The 18,315-nt window shown below is 39.4% G+C and overlaps 1 pseudogene; it reads right to left on the reverse strand.

Moving 5' to 3' along the window:
- LOC113165506 overlaps positions 1-18,315 on the reverse strand; it is a 56,979-nt pseudogene that overhangs the window by 30,278 nt on the left and 8,386 nt on the right.

The raw sequence follows: 18,315 nt of genomic DNA on the forward strand, positions 1-18,315 counted from the left end.
TTGACCTGGTAGTCCTCTGTTTTTGCCTTGGTGATGCTGTGAGAAAAAGGACACAATCAGGCTGTGATATTCTGCTAAAGCACATGAAGTCTTGGACTCACACCAAATCCTCTCATCACTTCTGAGCATGGTGTGTTGTTCAAGGATCTGGTCAGATGAATTAGAAGCTGATGTATGGGTAGATGTTGAAGACAGAGGACAGAGACTATCTAGACAAGTTCACAGTGTAATGCAGAATCTGTCAGTGGCTGTTTCTGTGTCAACTGTAAAGAGGATCTGTGGTGGGAGTAGAGTAGCAGAGACCAGGGAAGAAAGCTGCTCAGCATTAAGAGTCCTGAGCTTCTGGCAGAAAGCTACAAGTGCAATGGGAGTATGTGACATTTGGGACAGAGAGATTGTGAGCTGAATAAGATTATCTGATACATGCAGAGGGGTGACTGAGATGTTATCTAAGATGCAATTCCAGGTGAGAATGAGGTCCAGGTGGTTGCCAGCTCTGTGTGTTGGAGGAGTAAGGACCAGTCTCAGGTCGAGTTCAGAAGTGTTAGGACTTCAGCAGCCTGAGGTTTGTCCCGGTCCCCCAAGATAATGAGGAGTGCCAACTTTAGGGAAGTGGGAGAGCACCATGTCAAGCTCATCAAAGAAGTTACCCAGCAGACCCGGTGGTTAATAGATAACAATCATGTGGACTGTAACCAATGCATTAGTACAGACAACATGAGAGGAGGAAAAGGAAAGAAAAAGAAAAGAGAAGGACGCACAAAAGTAAATAAAATAAATGCTTGGTGGACTCTGAACCAAAGAAACATTTGAGAAAAGTAGATATGCCATCTCTATTAGAGCTTGTAAGCTGACAGTTATCCTTGAGATGTTGGGCTATAAGATAAACATAATGAACGCCAAGCATAAACCGCAGCACCCTCTATGAAAAAGAAGGTTAGAGACCAAGATCAAAGGAGCATGAAGGCCAGTTAACCCGCGATGGGAATTGCAGTTTTATTCTGAATTCACTTGCACTATCATTGCTTACAAAGATAAAAAACATGCAGGTCAGTAACATTTGTCAGAAACAGAAATGAAGGTCTAAATAAGAGTTTAAATGCCAACATGATTGTTTTGCTGCTGTTACACCTGTCTTACCAATGACATTCAGATTCAAATCAGGCTGCTATTGTACTGGAAGGGTAAACATTTGGCTGTATAATATTTCCATGAATGCATGACTGATTGTTGAACAGCTGAGGTAAAGGAGACACTCACGTGTTTGGAGAGGTTGTCGCTCTTGCAGTCCAAATCATACCTGGAGAGAAGAGAAGAAGATAAGAAACATTAAAACAGCGGTTGTGATAGGCTGGAAGGTTTGAGCAGCAGGTCTGTATCTGGAAAGCTGCCAAAACACAAATTAGTAGTCCACAACACAAGCTTCTCTCTCTCATCACCTACTATTAATGCAAGGCACTTCTCATCTAATCACTGCAAAGAAGCTGTTCAGGTTTAAAGTGTGCTTGTGATTACGGCACCAAAAGCTTTACTGATCCGATTTCATGCATGACGGTACAACAGTATGAGTCGCCTCAATATCATTAATAGCTGTTGGGTGAAAATCTTAACAATTTACCCACTAAGCTGTTTTATTTTCTAATTTTTAATATTGATGGTTTTGTAGCAGTTGCTCAAAAACAATTTATAATAAAAAAAATACACAGTATAAAAAGAAAAAGATAATGGAATAACAACATTTATCACTGACAAACTTCTAAATCAGTAAATCATTGAGAACAAACAGTCAGTACTGGTCTATCTTATGCAGGAACATTCACTGGAGCCATAAGCAAGAGCTACATTGTGCAAACCGTGTGATGTACTCGCCTCTCCTGAGAGCAATTTATCCAGTTTTATTTACTTCCCATAACCTGTCACCTTCTGTGTCTCAGGTGTGTGTCAGTATGTGTGTGGTGTGTGTGCAGCAGCATGCACTGAAGTGTGTAAATGGGAGAGGCTGAGCATTTCTTTCTACAGACAGCATGCCACGTACGATAAGGCGCCTGCTGACAAAACTAGGAGACGCTGTGTGTCACTACAGGAGGGGGCGGGGGGCCTTCAATGCAGTGCTGTTACTAATGTAATTCCATAAGTGCCAGGAAACACGCTGCTGTTACGCAACATGCTGTCGGCAAAATACACAGGTGAGCTTCATGTTCTATTCGCCCCTTGCCTCAGTCACTCCCAAATGTTCATAAATGATTTATTAAATCATATTTAATAATGAGAGACCCACAGAGAGAGGGGGCGAGAGAGAAAAAGAGAAAGAGGAAAGAGGGTGGATGAAAGAAAAACATACTACTGATGTATGGTGATTTGGCTGCACATGTTCACCCACACATACAAGCGGCGCCTCGTGAGCGCACATTTACTGTGTGTGACTGAATGTGTGTGTTTATGTGGATGACATCACTCTGCATCGGCACTGGGCCAAACAGGATTTCTCTTGGTCCTGTGCTGTCTGTCTTGTTGGGGGGAGCGGCTGCTCAGAGCTCCGTTTGAACTGAGCAATGATGACTAATGATGGCACACAAACAAACGGGGCTGGAGAGAAAGGCAAACAACAAATGACAGCGCACTGACACTTGAGCTCCGTTTCCCAACAGCTTTATGAAACGTTCATAAACCTTTCATGTCAAATGATACAAGATGCTTCACTAGTGTTTTATAAGAACATATTTGCTGCTGTAATAGGTTGCAACAGATTATCCAAAAATGTTTTTTACTATACCATGGTTTATTGCAAAGAACTGCAATAAAATAAAATGAATAATGCTCTCACATTTTCTATATGTATTACTGATACTTGATTTGACTCTTTATCCTTTTCAGATTTCACTGATGAGAAATATTGGTATGATATGCAACAGTCTGTGCAACTTTCAGATTTTATTTCTTATGAAAATGAGTTTTTTTTCCACAATATTCTGATAATGATGGTGAAGGTGGTGAAATTAGTAAAATATGGTGAAGACAAAAACCATAGCAGAATTGCAATCATTTGGCATAAATTCCATCCATTTAATAAAATTGTTATTTTCTGCACTGATTTCATTTTATTATAAATTATTTCGACATCTGCCGTCACATTGTTTAGTAGTAGCTCCAGTCAATCATATCGTTTGTTTTCAAAAATTGATATTCTTGTAAATTTTTTACTTATAAAAGAAAGCTAATACAACTATTCATTTCTTTTCTTCCATTTCACTTCATTTTTTGAGGTCTGATCCAATTTGCCACACATGATTAGGCATCCATCCATCTGGGGGGTTTCCACTGGCTTCAGTGAGCATCTCAAATTTCATTTTCAAAAAACAAAAAGCAAATAGGAACACTGAATGTGGTCAGCAGTGAAATGAGAGTTAATAGGATTTCCAGGCACAGATAGCAGCAGAGGAAGCAAAGTGTGTTGTGGCTTTGGGGTTATAGGGTGAGGAGAGTGTGGCATGGTTCAGCAGTAGCTATTCTGGCGGTTTGCAGGGAGTTTGGTGTTGTCTGGCTGTATGGATGTCCTGAAGGGATGTGAAACACTGAGTAGACGTGAGGGAGGTGGAGGTAATGATGGGCTGCTGGAGCTACAGTAAGAGGACTTCCAGACCTCAGGACAAAGACTGTGGAAAGCAGGAGTAACCCACTGGTTCTCTAATGAGGAATATAAGAGTGTGTGTGTGTCTGTGTGTGTGTGTGTGTGTGTGTGTGTGTGTGTGTGTGTGTGTGTGTGCACATGCATGTTACAGCTCAACTCGAGTGCAAAGGATTGCCTGAAGTGAGTGCGTATGTGTGTGAGTATTTGTATGTGTGTTTCTGCACATCTTTCTTGTTTTGAGGGTAGGCATGCATGTGTGTGTGAAATAGAGAGAGGAGAGTGGGGGTATGGGAGCCATGTCCTCGCTGTGAGTGACCATAGGGCCATCAGCCCGGGAGACAGTGTCGGGGCCTGATGCTCACCCACTCACAACGAGCCCTGCAGGGAGTTATACTAACTACACACATGCACACTCCATCATCCTCCATCTCTTCTCTCCACTGCTTGTCAACTTCAAACATCTTGCATGATATTTTGGCACAGCCTGCACTTCATTCCTCTAGCACACAGAAATACACATAGATGATTGTAAAAAAACACACAAAGAAAACCCAAGCACACACACAACTCACATATATAAAATCTTACACTACTTGTTTGTACTTGCCTTGCCAAGCAGCAACAAATATACAAAAGTAAACAGACTACCTGTGTATAGCCATAAAAAAACAAATACCAAAACAGCAATGCACTCACATACACAGACAAACAAAAGCTTGAACACAAAGCCTGAAATATATAACTTAAACACAATGCAATCATCTGAATCAACTGAATATTGTCCACCACTGAGTGAATCTTTTTAACATTAACAGAAAAATGTGAAGGTGCAGAGGGCGATCTACTGTAACTTTAAGTAATTCTCTCCACTGTCCAGTAGCTCTTACTTTTCAATTTCTTTGAAGTGACTAAAAAGATGTTCTTTGGAGCATGTAGGCATCATCACTGACCTTGACACTGCACTCAATGCATCTTGTTATCCAGGTACCGGCAGCATGTTAAAAAGCAATGGACTGGAGGACTTGAAGCGCCTCTGTACTATAAGTGGTCACAGAGGGGTGCAGCTGTGCCACTGGTGAGGAAGGAGCACATGCTGCAGGATTTTCTATGAGTGCTTGCAGAACTGGGAAATCCCCCCAATCGTGTCTCTGTCAATATTTTCTCTCCATGACCTTAAAAATGCATAATCTATTCTGTATATTAATTATTAAAAGCAAAAAATAATCAAATTAAATGCTATTGAAGCTACAGTATATAACTTTTTAAAAATATGTTTCAATAATAACTTATTGTGGGGGGGTGCTGTTGAATCCTCCCATGAGGTCAGGCTAACTGCACTGGCAGCAGTGGGGAGATATCTGAAGAGGTTTTTGAGGTAGGTTTGTCCTTCTAACCAATCATAATTTCTGCTTGATTAATACGTTTTCCAGCTACTTATTTATAGTTTTTTGATAATGACTCACATCTAAAGGGCTTTGCAGAGCGTGGTGGAGCGTAACAGGTGGTAGAGAAGTGAAGCAGGTAGATTGAGGACTAAACAGAGCAGAGTGGACTGATTCATGTGTTGTGCTTGCTTACATTGCACATTGTGACTTTAAATACGTGTTGATATTAATAGGTAATAATAGATTATGACTAAATTTTTAATGAGCCTGTCTGTCAAAATGATGAACAACGAGAAAGTGTCACAGCAACATTCTGAATGCATGTGAATACATGCATTCAGACACTGTATGCATATATATAGACAGAGACTTAAACAGCTTGTATCTCTCCTTGACCTTCACAGTAACCTCCCACAGCTTGTAAACAGCATGTGGCTCTGCTGACAGGCCAACAAGTAAACAAACAAAAGAGCCATTCCATATTTCATGAGCTATCATGGGAACATACAGAGAATATGCGTGAGGCTGGAACACAACAGAGAAAAATACAGATTATCATAATTACTTAGACAGTTCGACTTTTAGGGCTACATACGTAAATATGATTTTTTTAAATAATAAATAAAATACAGATGTATAGTGTATGAAGTCAGTCAGTCACATCACATCACTATTGACATTCACTTTCCAGTCAAATAAAGTTAGATGAGACAATAGAAACTTTTTTCAAATTATTTTAAACAGTTTCTGTTCTGTTTCTATTCTGACTGTAGTTTGAACACATGAGATCAGTTTATGGTTGCATGACTAAAAGATTGTAGCTATATTTGACATGATACCAACAATAATCACTGTTATTAATCAACTGCTACAAGATTTCTGCCCTTGATTTAATATTATATTTAATATAATTTTATATGTTGTCACTCAAATTAATGGAGCTTAGCTGTATCTCAGGCAAAGCATTAAAGTTTTGCATTAGCTAATCAGCATTAGCTGCTTCATTCATGCTTCGTCAAGTGTTTGGCTACCTGCTGACAAGTAATGTCCAATCACATTTGTGCAGGTGCACAGCGTGGCTATTTTTCACTCTGCTTAAACGTCAACTCACTGACATCTGAAACTGCAACTCTGGTGTGACTCTCACTACAAGTTTGACTGCAAGTTAAGTTTTTTAACTACTACTGTGTGTCACACTTGCTTTTCCCTGGTGCTGAGATGGGGATCATTTATTTTCATTTATTTAAATATTTTCAGATTTTTAATACTTAGGAAGTATAGGAACATCCAGCTGTTGATATCCACACCTCTAATAAACTTGTGTTGCCTCGTAATATATAAACTCATACGACTAAAGATCTCCTCGATATTAATTTCCAATTACTGTATGTTTACAAATGACACCTCAAAATGCATTAAAGGGGTAACTTGATGGGACCCAGAGATATTTACAGTCTATTGTGTTAATTGAGGGATCTCCTGTTTTAATAGTACAGGTCCAGACCTTACCGTTGAGCAGTAAAGTCTAAGTAAACTCTCTGCTGACCCAGAGATAACTACCCAGCGCTTGAGGCAGTCAATTAAAAATGTATGATCAACTGTGTCAAAAGCCGCACTTAGGTATAAAAGGATTAAGACTGAGCAATCTCCTGCATCTGCTGTTGAAAGGAGGTCATTTGTTACTTTCATAAGAGCCTTTTTCTACGCTGCTGCACCCTATTCAAAGTTATAAAAAAGCGTTTTACTAAAATGTAACAAAACTGACTGAAGCAGCAGTTCAGGGTCCTGATCATTTAAAATGAATGGACTGTTACAGGTTTTGAAATTGCTAGCTTGCTGATTCCATTAATACAAAACTGAGAGGACAAATGGCCGATACAGAAAATGGATCATAATCATCATAAAGTGCCAAGTGTATGACTCACTACGGGCATCTGGCCCTTTTTTGTCTCTAAGCATTGTATGAATGGGATGAATTCAAACGGAAATGGTGGTGAAAAAGTGAAAACTTGTCTTTTATTTAAAAGGGAGAAGATGTACATCTCCCTCTGCACAGACCATCAATATTTCAGTCTTAACTTTGCTCCACACAGAGCAGCACTCACATCCATGCCTGCACAACATACACAAATACATACAACAAAAACACACACACACACACATACACAAACATGTCTAAGGTAAATGTCAACTTACAGGTCAAACCGTAGATTCTGCCTCTCCTCAAAGAAATAATCAAGGATGAATTTGCGGACAAAGTCGGGGTTGAGCGTGTTGTCTATGACTTCTGTCCGGCCAAACTAGAAGAAAAATAAGACAGGTTATGTTAGATTATGGAAAGCAAGATTCATTTTACAAAATACACACCACCTGAAATATTTTAACAGTGGTTAAAGTTCAGAAATAAACAATGCAGCGTTACAGTTTTCAGAGTTCCTAGAATATCTATACTGAAAGATGTTCAGTTAGATTAATGGATATAACATCTCCTTTCTGTTGAACAAAAAGGGTCTCCAGATACATTGGAGAAGCAGTCAGGCAGAGAGGAAGCAAACAGCTCAGGTAAAATTAACTTTACAAAACATCTATGCTCATTAGTGTGCTCACAATAAAAACCCCACAAATAAAAAAACGGTAAAAGTAATTTATCTTAACAACTTTTAAAGAATCATAAATATGCAGAAAAGCAATATTTCAGCTCCCATTTATCAGTAACCTCAGCAAGCTGGTTGGAAAATTACTGGTTGCTTTAAACATACTAAGGCATAAGTTGACTGTCCACAGCCTCATTTGCCACACAGTCGGCCTAACTGAGAGTATATAATATAACATAATATAAACAGTTCACTGTGTTTTCTAAGTATGTCTGTCACCATCTATCAATCAGGAGGTTTGCATTTACAGTGTAGTTTTTGTAGTGATGCATTTATTGTCCTAACTGAAACCCAACCAATAAAAGAAGAAGGCTGTAATAATGAAAACTGACTATATAGCCTAAAGCTTTCACTGTGAGTTCATGACATTGTGCAGGCTGTGGGAAAAAGATATTGAACTACATTTATAACACAGAATTTAATAAGGGAACAAAATTATGTGTTTCTAAAAGTTTCAGTAAGGATCACCAGTGACACTAAAGTTAGTTAGTTAGTTAGTTAGATAAAGTTAGTCTGGAGCCCTAAAATATACAAATGTGTAATTAGAGTAATGTAACTGTAACTTTTACAACTTGGGTCCTGAGTTTGATCTCACTCTAGGAAACAAAATCACACATAACAATCAGTAGTTTAGATTGTGCACACTTAAATCCCAAATTTTAACATGAACTCCACTGGAATGACACAGGTCTAACCTAGCCTAGCATTATGCAATGGTCTTTTTAATAAATACTGACTGACTGTAAGCTGACTCACATGAATTCAAATGCTGCATTGCTGCCATTTAAGATACTCGGAAGCATTCAGTCGTTATAAAGAATTCCCCCACTACCCAACCCCTTTACTCACCTCTCTCCATTCCCTGTTGGCTATTCCTTGAGTGTAGAGCACACAAACTGTTGGAGGTGAAAAACAAAAGGGGGTTAGACTGATTGAAGAGTATTTAACAGCGGAACCAACAACACAAATAAGTCAGCTGAGAGCATGTTCTTCCTCCAGATCTCAACATGAGAGGAAAACTCCCTAATTAAATGTCACTAGAACTCTGCCTTGCGGCATGATGGTATTTTGGTGACGGGTAGAGGAGGATGGAATGTAGAAGATGGGGATGGGAAAGTCCTCCTTAATGACATTCAAGCGTCTCCATCTAAGGGACTGACTGTTTTTTGATAACGGACCACTAGAGAGAACAGAGCAAGGCAATCAGCTGGCACTAAAATGACATTTGATTTGCATTCTTGCTGACTTTACTGTATTCACAAACATCTGTCACATGGCAGCCACTCACAACTTCGAAAGCCCCTGGGATTACACCCTTGGAAACCTGTTCTAACTGGTAAAATGTCTACATAATGTAACAGTGAGTTGAAGAGTGGTGGATGTTCTAATCTAAGAGATGGTATTTGAACTCAGTGCTCTTTATAACATACTGTAGGGCCAAATCAATTGGGTGGAGGCTAGATCTGGTCTAGTCAAGCTTTAATAATATTATAATATTTTAAATAAAATGGTTTGATGTTCAGCACTTTATCAGCAGTTCATGTTTTATTCTAGAAAAAACTTGTAGTACAAATACTGTAGTAGTTTATCACCAACCCCCTTCTTGCTCTAGAACAAAACACCAATCCAGACTTTTTTAAAATAACAATAATAATAATAATAATGAGTTTATCTCTTTAGGGGACACCACAGTGGACCAACTAATTCAAAAATTCATGTGGCACAGGTTTTATCACTGAATGTCCTTCATGATGCAACCACTTTTCCCAGGCCTGAGCGCACTGGTCCGTGCATTCCCAATGCTGGGGTTTAAAACAGCGATCCAGAATAACACACCTAAAAACACCCTTAAACTGCTCTGTTTTTTCTGTGGTTGCTATTTACTCATGTCACCTGAGCACCATCCTTTGGGAATAATCTTTAAACACACCTCGCGAGGAAGGCAGAAGAACCTCTCTTTCCAACTCATTCCACCTGAGCAACAATGACTGCTAACTCTAAAAGGCCACGACAACAACCTCTATTTGTCCTTGTCCTTTCTGGTCGCATGAAAGCACAAAATAGCAAAAAAACAGACGGAAAAATACAGCGGACATAAGCATGTTAGCTTGTGATGAATGCTAAGTAACCACTAAGATGTTCTGTCTGGCTGTTAGATCACACATTGGACCAGTACCATAGATTGCAGGCTAGTTGAATAGACTAGTTGCGTTCAGTAGAAGAATGCTAGTAGGACTCTCTGGGGTTGGGAAAAGGCCCACATCCACATCATCTGTATACCCTAGAGGCTTTGTGTTAATGCACCTAGACCTATGAAACAAATCATGTCTGTAATACTATTACAATTCTACCTTCTTGGAATATTTTTTTAGTCAGTTCAGTTGCATATTGTGTTGTTAGTGTGAGTTGTCCATAAATAATACACTTAAATTAATTGCATTATGGTAGGTTTATGCTTGGTTTGTTGCCATTTGTTTTCCCACTGTTCCCACTGCTTTAAATGCTAAATCTCCATAGATAATTCTTACATCATATAGTACTTTATACTACAAAATGTTATTTAGCAAATTGTCGACATGATTGGTGTTAAGACTGGTGATGACAGACCCTGTACAGCAAATTATTTTCTATTTTTGATGCATTACATGCCCTGTTAGTAGTCACAACTTTCAACATTGCACTGCCAGCAAATTCTCCACTGACGACCAACAACATGCTAATGAAGCACATGTAAACCAGTCTACCGTGTCTAAATTATCCTTGCATTATCTTGTAATTACAGACAATAGAAATAAAACTCGTTCTTAATTTATAATGTTACTTAGCTGTTTCTGGTGTTTGTGTAGACGATTTAGAAGAGATGAACTTTGACAAGCCTTAGGGATGAAGACAGTAATTCACATCTACAGGAAAAAGGCTCATTGAAGCCAAAAGTTGAAACTATTTGAGAATTAAAAAAGGTCCCGTCATTAGAGACTGACATTGAAAAAACACAAGACAGCCTAAGAGGTACATTGAAAAACAACTTGAGTTGATTTTGTGACATGTGATTTGAAAGGCAACATTAGCATTAATTACAGCATTAATTAATTGTAAATTTATGCCAAAGTTAATGTACGAGTTTCTACCAACTGATGAAATGACATGACTGATTTAATCACAGATTCATTAAGGGTTGTGACTGTGGGTGTAAGTCATCTCTGGTATCAAAATCACCATGTTAAGTTGAAGAATTCCCGTTTTCCTACCAAAACTGACAATTTTCTTTTTTTATGTAGTTAACATTGGGCCCAGATACACTACATTATCACTTTGTATTATATTTTGTAGAAGACTGATGTTAAAACCAGTTTTGTAATGAAAACACAGACAACACACAGCCTAATTATCCTGCATCTGGTTCACAAACTTGCTGTGTTTTGGCAGATTGCCGGGCTAGATGCTGTATATGTTACACTGTGAATGGTGTTCAGTGAGCTGGGGCTCAGCTGCTTGAATGTACAGTCATCCTTTAATCTTGCCATGAAGCATTGGATGACACAAGGCCTTCTTGTTATTGTGTGGGTGAAGAAGAAATACATCAATCACACTCCTGTAAATAGCAATGCATCGTTGCATTGGTACCATCGCACTTTCAAGTCTTCCTGTTTATCAGACTGATGATGAGGGCAGGAGCTTGACAATAGCACTGCTAACACCATCTCTGTTTTGAATGTAAGCGATACTGACAGAGCATACTTTGATAATTTTCCCTTCTGCTTAGTGTCCTTTTCCAATCTGCTGAAGCACACTGATCAAAGTACATGCACGTTCATGTCCCACAGAACAATGGCTAAAATACACAATCATATAAACACACACCAAACAGGCTCACTGGATTGTTATCCAGCTTTTATAAGCTAATATGAATATGATACGTGAGGCTGGATGTGTGCTTTGTGTTTGTGTGTGTGTATAGCTATCATTGTGAGGACCAGTATGAATTTTTAACTATTGGACTGAGGACATTTTTAACAACGTGAGAATATTTTAGCCGGTCCTCACAATGAGAAGGGTGTGTTTAAAGAGCAATTTCTGGGTTAAGACTAGGTTTTAGGTTTTGGTTAGGGTAACTTTTAGGGTGAGGCAGTTAATTGTGATGGTTAGGGTTAGGGTAAGGCAGTACATGTGATAAATAATAATTAAAACAGAGTAGATTAGCATGGCCTACGCAACAGTAGGGAGCTAGCGAGTGCATCATGTCAATGAGTGTCCTCACACTGACATACAAAAATGTGTGTGTGTGAGTGTGTGTGAGTGTGGCTCAGCTGAGGCGGTCTAATGCTGTGTGACTGGGGCCAGTGCTGTCAGCAAAGCAGAGACATGGACGCAGCACAAGTGCCTCCTTGCATAAATGTTGGGGTGTGCAAGGATGCTCATCCTCCTGTACCACTGTCTGACACTTAAAGGCCCAATCCGCAATTCTGGGACCTCATCAATTATGGTTACACACACACTGACCAACATTAAAAGCACCACTGGGCTGGCTGAGCAGCACCCAGGTGGCAAAGTGCTGAATACTTAGGAAATAAAACAAGGTGGTGCTTTGTAAAAATGCATGCTAACCAGAGGCTGGACAGATGATAGACAAAGACAAAGTAATGGCACTGGTGGGATGATGTTTTCATATGGGTTCACAGTCTTTCCACGCCATATGTAGTGCTGCGTGTTCTCCCCCTGAAACTGTTCTGTAAGGAGGAATGATCCAAATGTCCTGCTGGACATTGTGCAGCTATAATTCACAGCTACAGAAATCACTTGTTTGAGGTTATGAATGCCAAAGATGGTTCAACCAGTTCTTAAAACACTGTTGACATTAATCTCTATCAGTCCCTGTGTTTAATGGGTGTGTTCAATAAAGACATAAAAGATAATGACCGTGTTTTATCAGCTGTACTTTTGATTTAGGCAAAGATCAGATTGCATGTCATCACCAATCTATACACAAAACCAGGAAATTGCAAACAGTGCTATTACTTTTTCTTTCCACTGTATATTTCATTTCAGCATAACTCAGTGTATTTTCCTCCCATCATGTTTATTTTTAGAGGGCTTTTAACCAACAGGACTGTCACAGTCTGTTACAGAAAACAAAGCAGACATAACAGATATAAACAGCATGGAACTACTTTACAATATGCAGGCTCGTCTGTGCACGTATGCAGTATGAGAGGATCTCTTCTCAGCATTTAGTCCAGCTAGGATTCATCTGAATTTTTCAACTATACGACTTAAAGGAAAAGCCTTTATTTTTCACAACTGATAACTATCATCTGGACAAACACCATACAATTTAAAACACAAGAGTCAAAAAGTGGCTAAATATAAGCCTCTTAAATGGCCTGACTAAAATCAATGTTTCTGCTGGTAGGTTTTTTATGGTGGTGTGCCATAACAAACAAATATGTCTATATATCATTGCAACCAATGAATCATAGGCTATTATCCCTGCTTTGGGTTATGTTCACTGACCTTATCACCGTGTATGTCATATCAAAAAAAGTAGTCAAATCAATTGAGAAAAGCCAAAAACATTTTGACACAATAGCTGTTTTTTATTACTTCTGCACTACAACATAACGCACTGGGAAAAACAAGCAACAACTGCACACAACACTCATTTTGTTCTGTCACTTATGTGGCTGATAGTGTTTAGTCTGATCCTGGAATGTCTAAACAAAATTACAAATGTGATTACATCATGCCAATTTTAGATATTTGACAGGTTGGATAACCACCCCTATCTTTAAAAAACATTCCATAAAATGACTACTTAGTGTATATATTTAAAAAGAATAATATCTTTACACTATGTATTTCTCTATCACTGCAAATTAGTGTTAAATTGTAGATCAAGGAACTGAGCACTGTGTATGTGTGGCTATATCCTTCAATCTGTTGGAGAGAAGTGACTTGTTTGTGTGTGAGGATCTGGTTGCCTTCACTCACGTTGGGAGCAGAGAACAGTGATGAATGCGACCCCTGACATATGCAAATATCCACTGATTCACACTGGCGAGGCAGAGGATATTTGTGTGTGTGTGTGTGTGTGTGTACAGTTAAAATCTGCTTGCATCTAGTGGTGGATGTTTGACTGGGCACATTTCTGTTTGCAGTATTTTGTAAGGATAACATTTCCACGTGGATGTCAGTGTGTGCATATGACTGTGTGTCTGGCCTGCTGAGAGTTGATGCAAGTGTTCATGTTTTGTGTGTGTATATGATGGGAAACAGGCTTACTTGGATCAGACTTGGAGAACGTGTCTCTGTCTAGCAGGTTTCTGAAAAACAAGAAGAGACACAGTGACATAAAATTAATTGTGCAGCTCTCTCACTTTAACAAAGAAAGTAGGACAATGAAGTTATTACATCATTAAACCTTGCCTAATGAGCTGCTTCACTGACCATCACAACTTGTTTACCCATAATCCTCCTCCGCCTTGATTAAGAAAAGCCATTTCACCCAGTCACTGAGGCAGCAGCATTAAAGAGACTATAAAATCGAGCTTGAAGTGGAACCCATTTATACAGTATTTCAAACATACAGAGAAAACAGCAGAAGAGAGGGCATGTTTTTCACTTTTTTTGCATTCCCTGTCTGCCAGCAACAACAGTGGCTGCCATCAAATTTACATGACACTCTAGTCTTCACTTTTTGCATGGGGTGTTAAAATGCACCAAAGAGTCCCATCACAGAACAGATGCTCCATGCCACTGTGGTACTCCATGGTTAAATAGCTCTGAAGGAATTAAATATGCACACAAACACAACAAGTTACTGCTGCCTGGGACTCGAGATTAAAGAAATCAAGGAGCAGACTGGGCTTAGGAATGGGAGACCCAGCCTGTTACGTCACCAGTGGTGGGCCTTTGTGTTTTTAACTGTGTCATTTGCTTTCAGTGTCCATGTCTCAGGAGGAGGTAGTCAAGAAGACAGGGATGAGTCTGACAACACCCAAAGGGGCACACGTTAACCTTCACTCACTCACTCAGCTTGTAAGCCTGCCAAATCCTACATTAGAACCCCATAAAGTTTTGATAGAGCTAAAAACATTAAATAATATGAGTGGCTAAGCCATTTGCAGGAAGTCCACTGGGACACACTACCCCAAAATCCACTGTTGTAGAGACACTGAAAGTATTTTTTAAATCACATCAGAAGACAATACATGCATAAAATGTATAACGAAAGTTATAACATTTTAAATCAGAAAACTGATTTAAATGAATTACAAGGGATAATCCAACCCAAAACAGCACAACCTGCAGCTTCAAATGATAACATGATGCTGAACTACCATTCAGAATCAACAGTGTCTGCAATAACAGACCAGTTGTATCCTGTCCCAAAAAAAAGTCAATTCCTCTACCTAATGGATAACATATTTTCCCCTCACCCTTGCAGACTAACTTTGTTGCTCACACACATTCTTATGTCTTTCAGTAGCTGCATAAATAAATAAAACACATCATGGACATGAATGCCATGGTAATATTGGACTTTCAATCATTTTGTTGGTATTTCTCTGGTGTAGTTTTCTGAAATCAGCACAGGGTCCACACATAATAATCACACAAATGCAAAAATATAAATACACCCATGTCTTACAAATTTACCAAAACGAAGGCCTCTTAAATTCCTGTTAGTGATGAGCTTTATTTCATCGCTTATTATGATTTATTTAAGGCCTCAAAGCCTGGGAAGGGCCAATGGGCATTCCCTGACAAAGCAAAGCAGCAGAGCATGGCATTTTACCATCTGGGCCACACTGGGATTAGCTCGAGTGTCTAATCTAGATACATCACTAGCCATCAACGGTTTCAAGACACTCAATGCTTGTCATACACAACAGGACATGCAACAGCTACAGATGCTAGCTTCTCCGAGCTTGCCAATGCACAGTACAACGAGAAAGTCCAAGAAGCTCAGTTCAGTTCAGATCTGGGACAGACAATGCTAGATTTATACAAGTAGGGAATGTCTATTAGAGCCTTTTCTTAACAACAGCAGGTTCAAAGATCATCAGTTCAAACAACTGTACATAAGGTCATTGGGATGTTTAGCCACATTGTCAAGGTCTGAAAGAAGACTCGGGGTAAATAGGTTTAGATGGTTAGGAACAACCCAGGAACCATAAGGCACAGAACAATGAACCCCAAACACACACCAAAGCTGGCTGTAGAATGGAAAAGCAGGCTATCATTAAGATTTTGTTCTTCCTGAAGCCTTTTCTTGCAGAGAAACCACCAAATTGAATGCCAACTCTGCTAAAGGTACATTGAGTGTACACTGTTTTCTGTTCTAGTACTGCTTTGGTTAAGGTTAGCCAGGAAAAAAACTAATTGTTGGTCAAATAAATGTTGAGGAAAGAAAGGAAAACTAACAATAGTCCTGTATGAGATGCTTTCTATACCCAAACTTCCACCTGAGCCAAATACCAGAGGTTTTGCTACTACTATAATAATGCCACATTGTCCTTCTTCCTTATGGATGACAGCCATGAAGCATCAGGTCAAGAAAGGTCTTTGTCAGATAAATGTCAACAGTACTGTAGGTCATATGGTTGTTTGACATTTTGATGCCTTTGTTCACAGTGAATTCTTTATAACTGACATAAATTCAACTTGACCTCAGCCATCATGCTGAGAAACAAACTTTTTATAGTCACTTTCACAACCTAAAAGATCAGATTTTGAGATTGAGATTTTGTGTTGTGAATCACTTTGCACTGCAATAATCACAACATAATTTTCCCCATAATGTGTACAGACAAAAAAACAGAGCAAGAGACGATGGAGAAGAAAAAAGAGAGAGGCTCCTGCTATCATGCTAGCTGCAGGGTGAGCACTCTGTCGCCCATCCTGTCCTGTATGACAAGGAGCGAGTGTCTTGAAGCCGTTGATGGCTAGTGATGTATCTAGATCAGGCACTCGTGCTAATCCCAGTGTGGCCCAGATGGTAAAACGCCACACTCTGCTGCTTCACTTCACTGTCAGGGAACGCCCACCGGCCTTTCCCAGGCTTTGAGACCTTAAATAAATCATAATAAGCGATGGAATTGGGCCTAGTCGTATTGGGGCTGTGTTTTATGACTGGCAGAAAGTCTGAGAGATTGTGTAGGAGTGAGAACTGGGCGACTTCACCTGCCAAATGGGATAAATGTCCAATAAAAAGCAATACTGTACCCTGTTGGATCCCAGAAGGGTTTGAGAGTAGGCAAGGAAAAACACGCAATAAAAGAAGAAATAGAAAAAAAAGTCTAAGCAGTGTATGGATGACAGCATGCAACTGTATACGTGTGTGTTTGGAGGCAGAAAGCACACACTTATATGGATATGGTGACCTCCCTCTGATTCATGTGCACCTGAGGGCTTCCACCTGGACCTGATTGAGAACTGGTGACTCTCTAAAAAGCCCTCTCCACCGCGGGCAACCCAGGAAATGTCTGGGCCTTAGCAGAGTGCCTTGTCGTTCATCAAACATTTACGAGAGCAGTCCCTTCTTGACACCAGAATCATATCTGAAATCCCACCAGTTACATCACAGCCACCTAAACATGGAAGATGGAGCTTTAAATACCTGAATGTCAGTGAGTGCTCTTCCATTTGCAAGAGCAAGTGAGATGAAATTTACAAGAGAATTACAATTCAAGTGCCAGTGTGATCCAGAGATAGAGTTTCAAGGACCATACAATTGTTGTTGCGAGATTGATTTCTTTTACTAAAAGTAAACTCAAAGTTTTACTGCTAATAATTTATGTATTACATTTTTCCTACTGTTCCCACAAAGGCTGCTTAGATGTCCGGAAAAATATATTAGCAAAACAGAAACAACTAATGGTTATTGGTGATGAATTGGAATTGGACCATTACCTTTACAGTTACCAGTTACATCTATCAAATTACTGTCCCATAATAAAAAGTACAATACCATTAATTAAAGACAGCGAGGGAGGAGTTAAGCAGGTTCTCCACATGTCTCTACACAGTCTTGAGGTGAACTCTCATCAGGCAGCAAAAAACAAAACACCTGTGTGGTTGGACTTTGGATGTCATCTTTAAAACAGTAATGTGGATGACCCCCCGCGGTAATCAATAAAAAGATCTGAGTGGGGGAATCTCCAAAGAAACATCCAATATCAACAGTCCCCAGTCAGTATTTTCACACAAACATCTATATTTAATTTTTCACCATCTACGTAAGATGAATTCATTGAAAGTGTAAGATAAATGTGACTGCATGAAGTTTGCCAGATAGACTCTAAACATTAACCTTGACTCCCGACAAGCACAAGCAGCAAGAAAAGCTGCTTAGCGAAAATAACCTCCTCACCCTAGTTTATTAAAATCGGAAAGATCCAGAATGCAGCGTGGGTGATCACTCCTGTTGCATAAGTCCACAATCTTGGCATTTAGTCCTTGAAGTCAATGTGGGTTTGCCTATTGTTAGTGCATTAGCAGTTGTCTGGGGAGCCATAAATTACAAACTAACAAATAAAGAGCCCCCCTCTGTGAACAAAGGAACAGTAATAAACAACACAAGCTTACCATGCTGGGAGGATAACATCAGATCAATAAGGTCAATTGAGTCGAAGGAAAACGGCGAGCT

The sequence above is a fragment of the Anabas testudineus genome, chromosome 6, assembly GCF_900324465.2.
Source record: "Anabas testudineus chromosome 6, fAnaTes1.2, whole genome shotgun sequence".
NCBI lineage: Eukaryota > Metazoa > Chordata > Actinopteri > Anabantiformes > Anabantidae > Anabas > Anabas testudineus.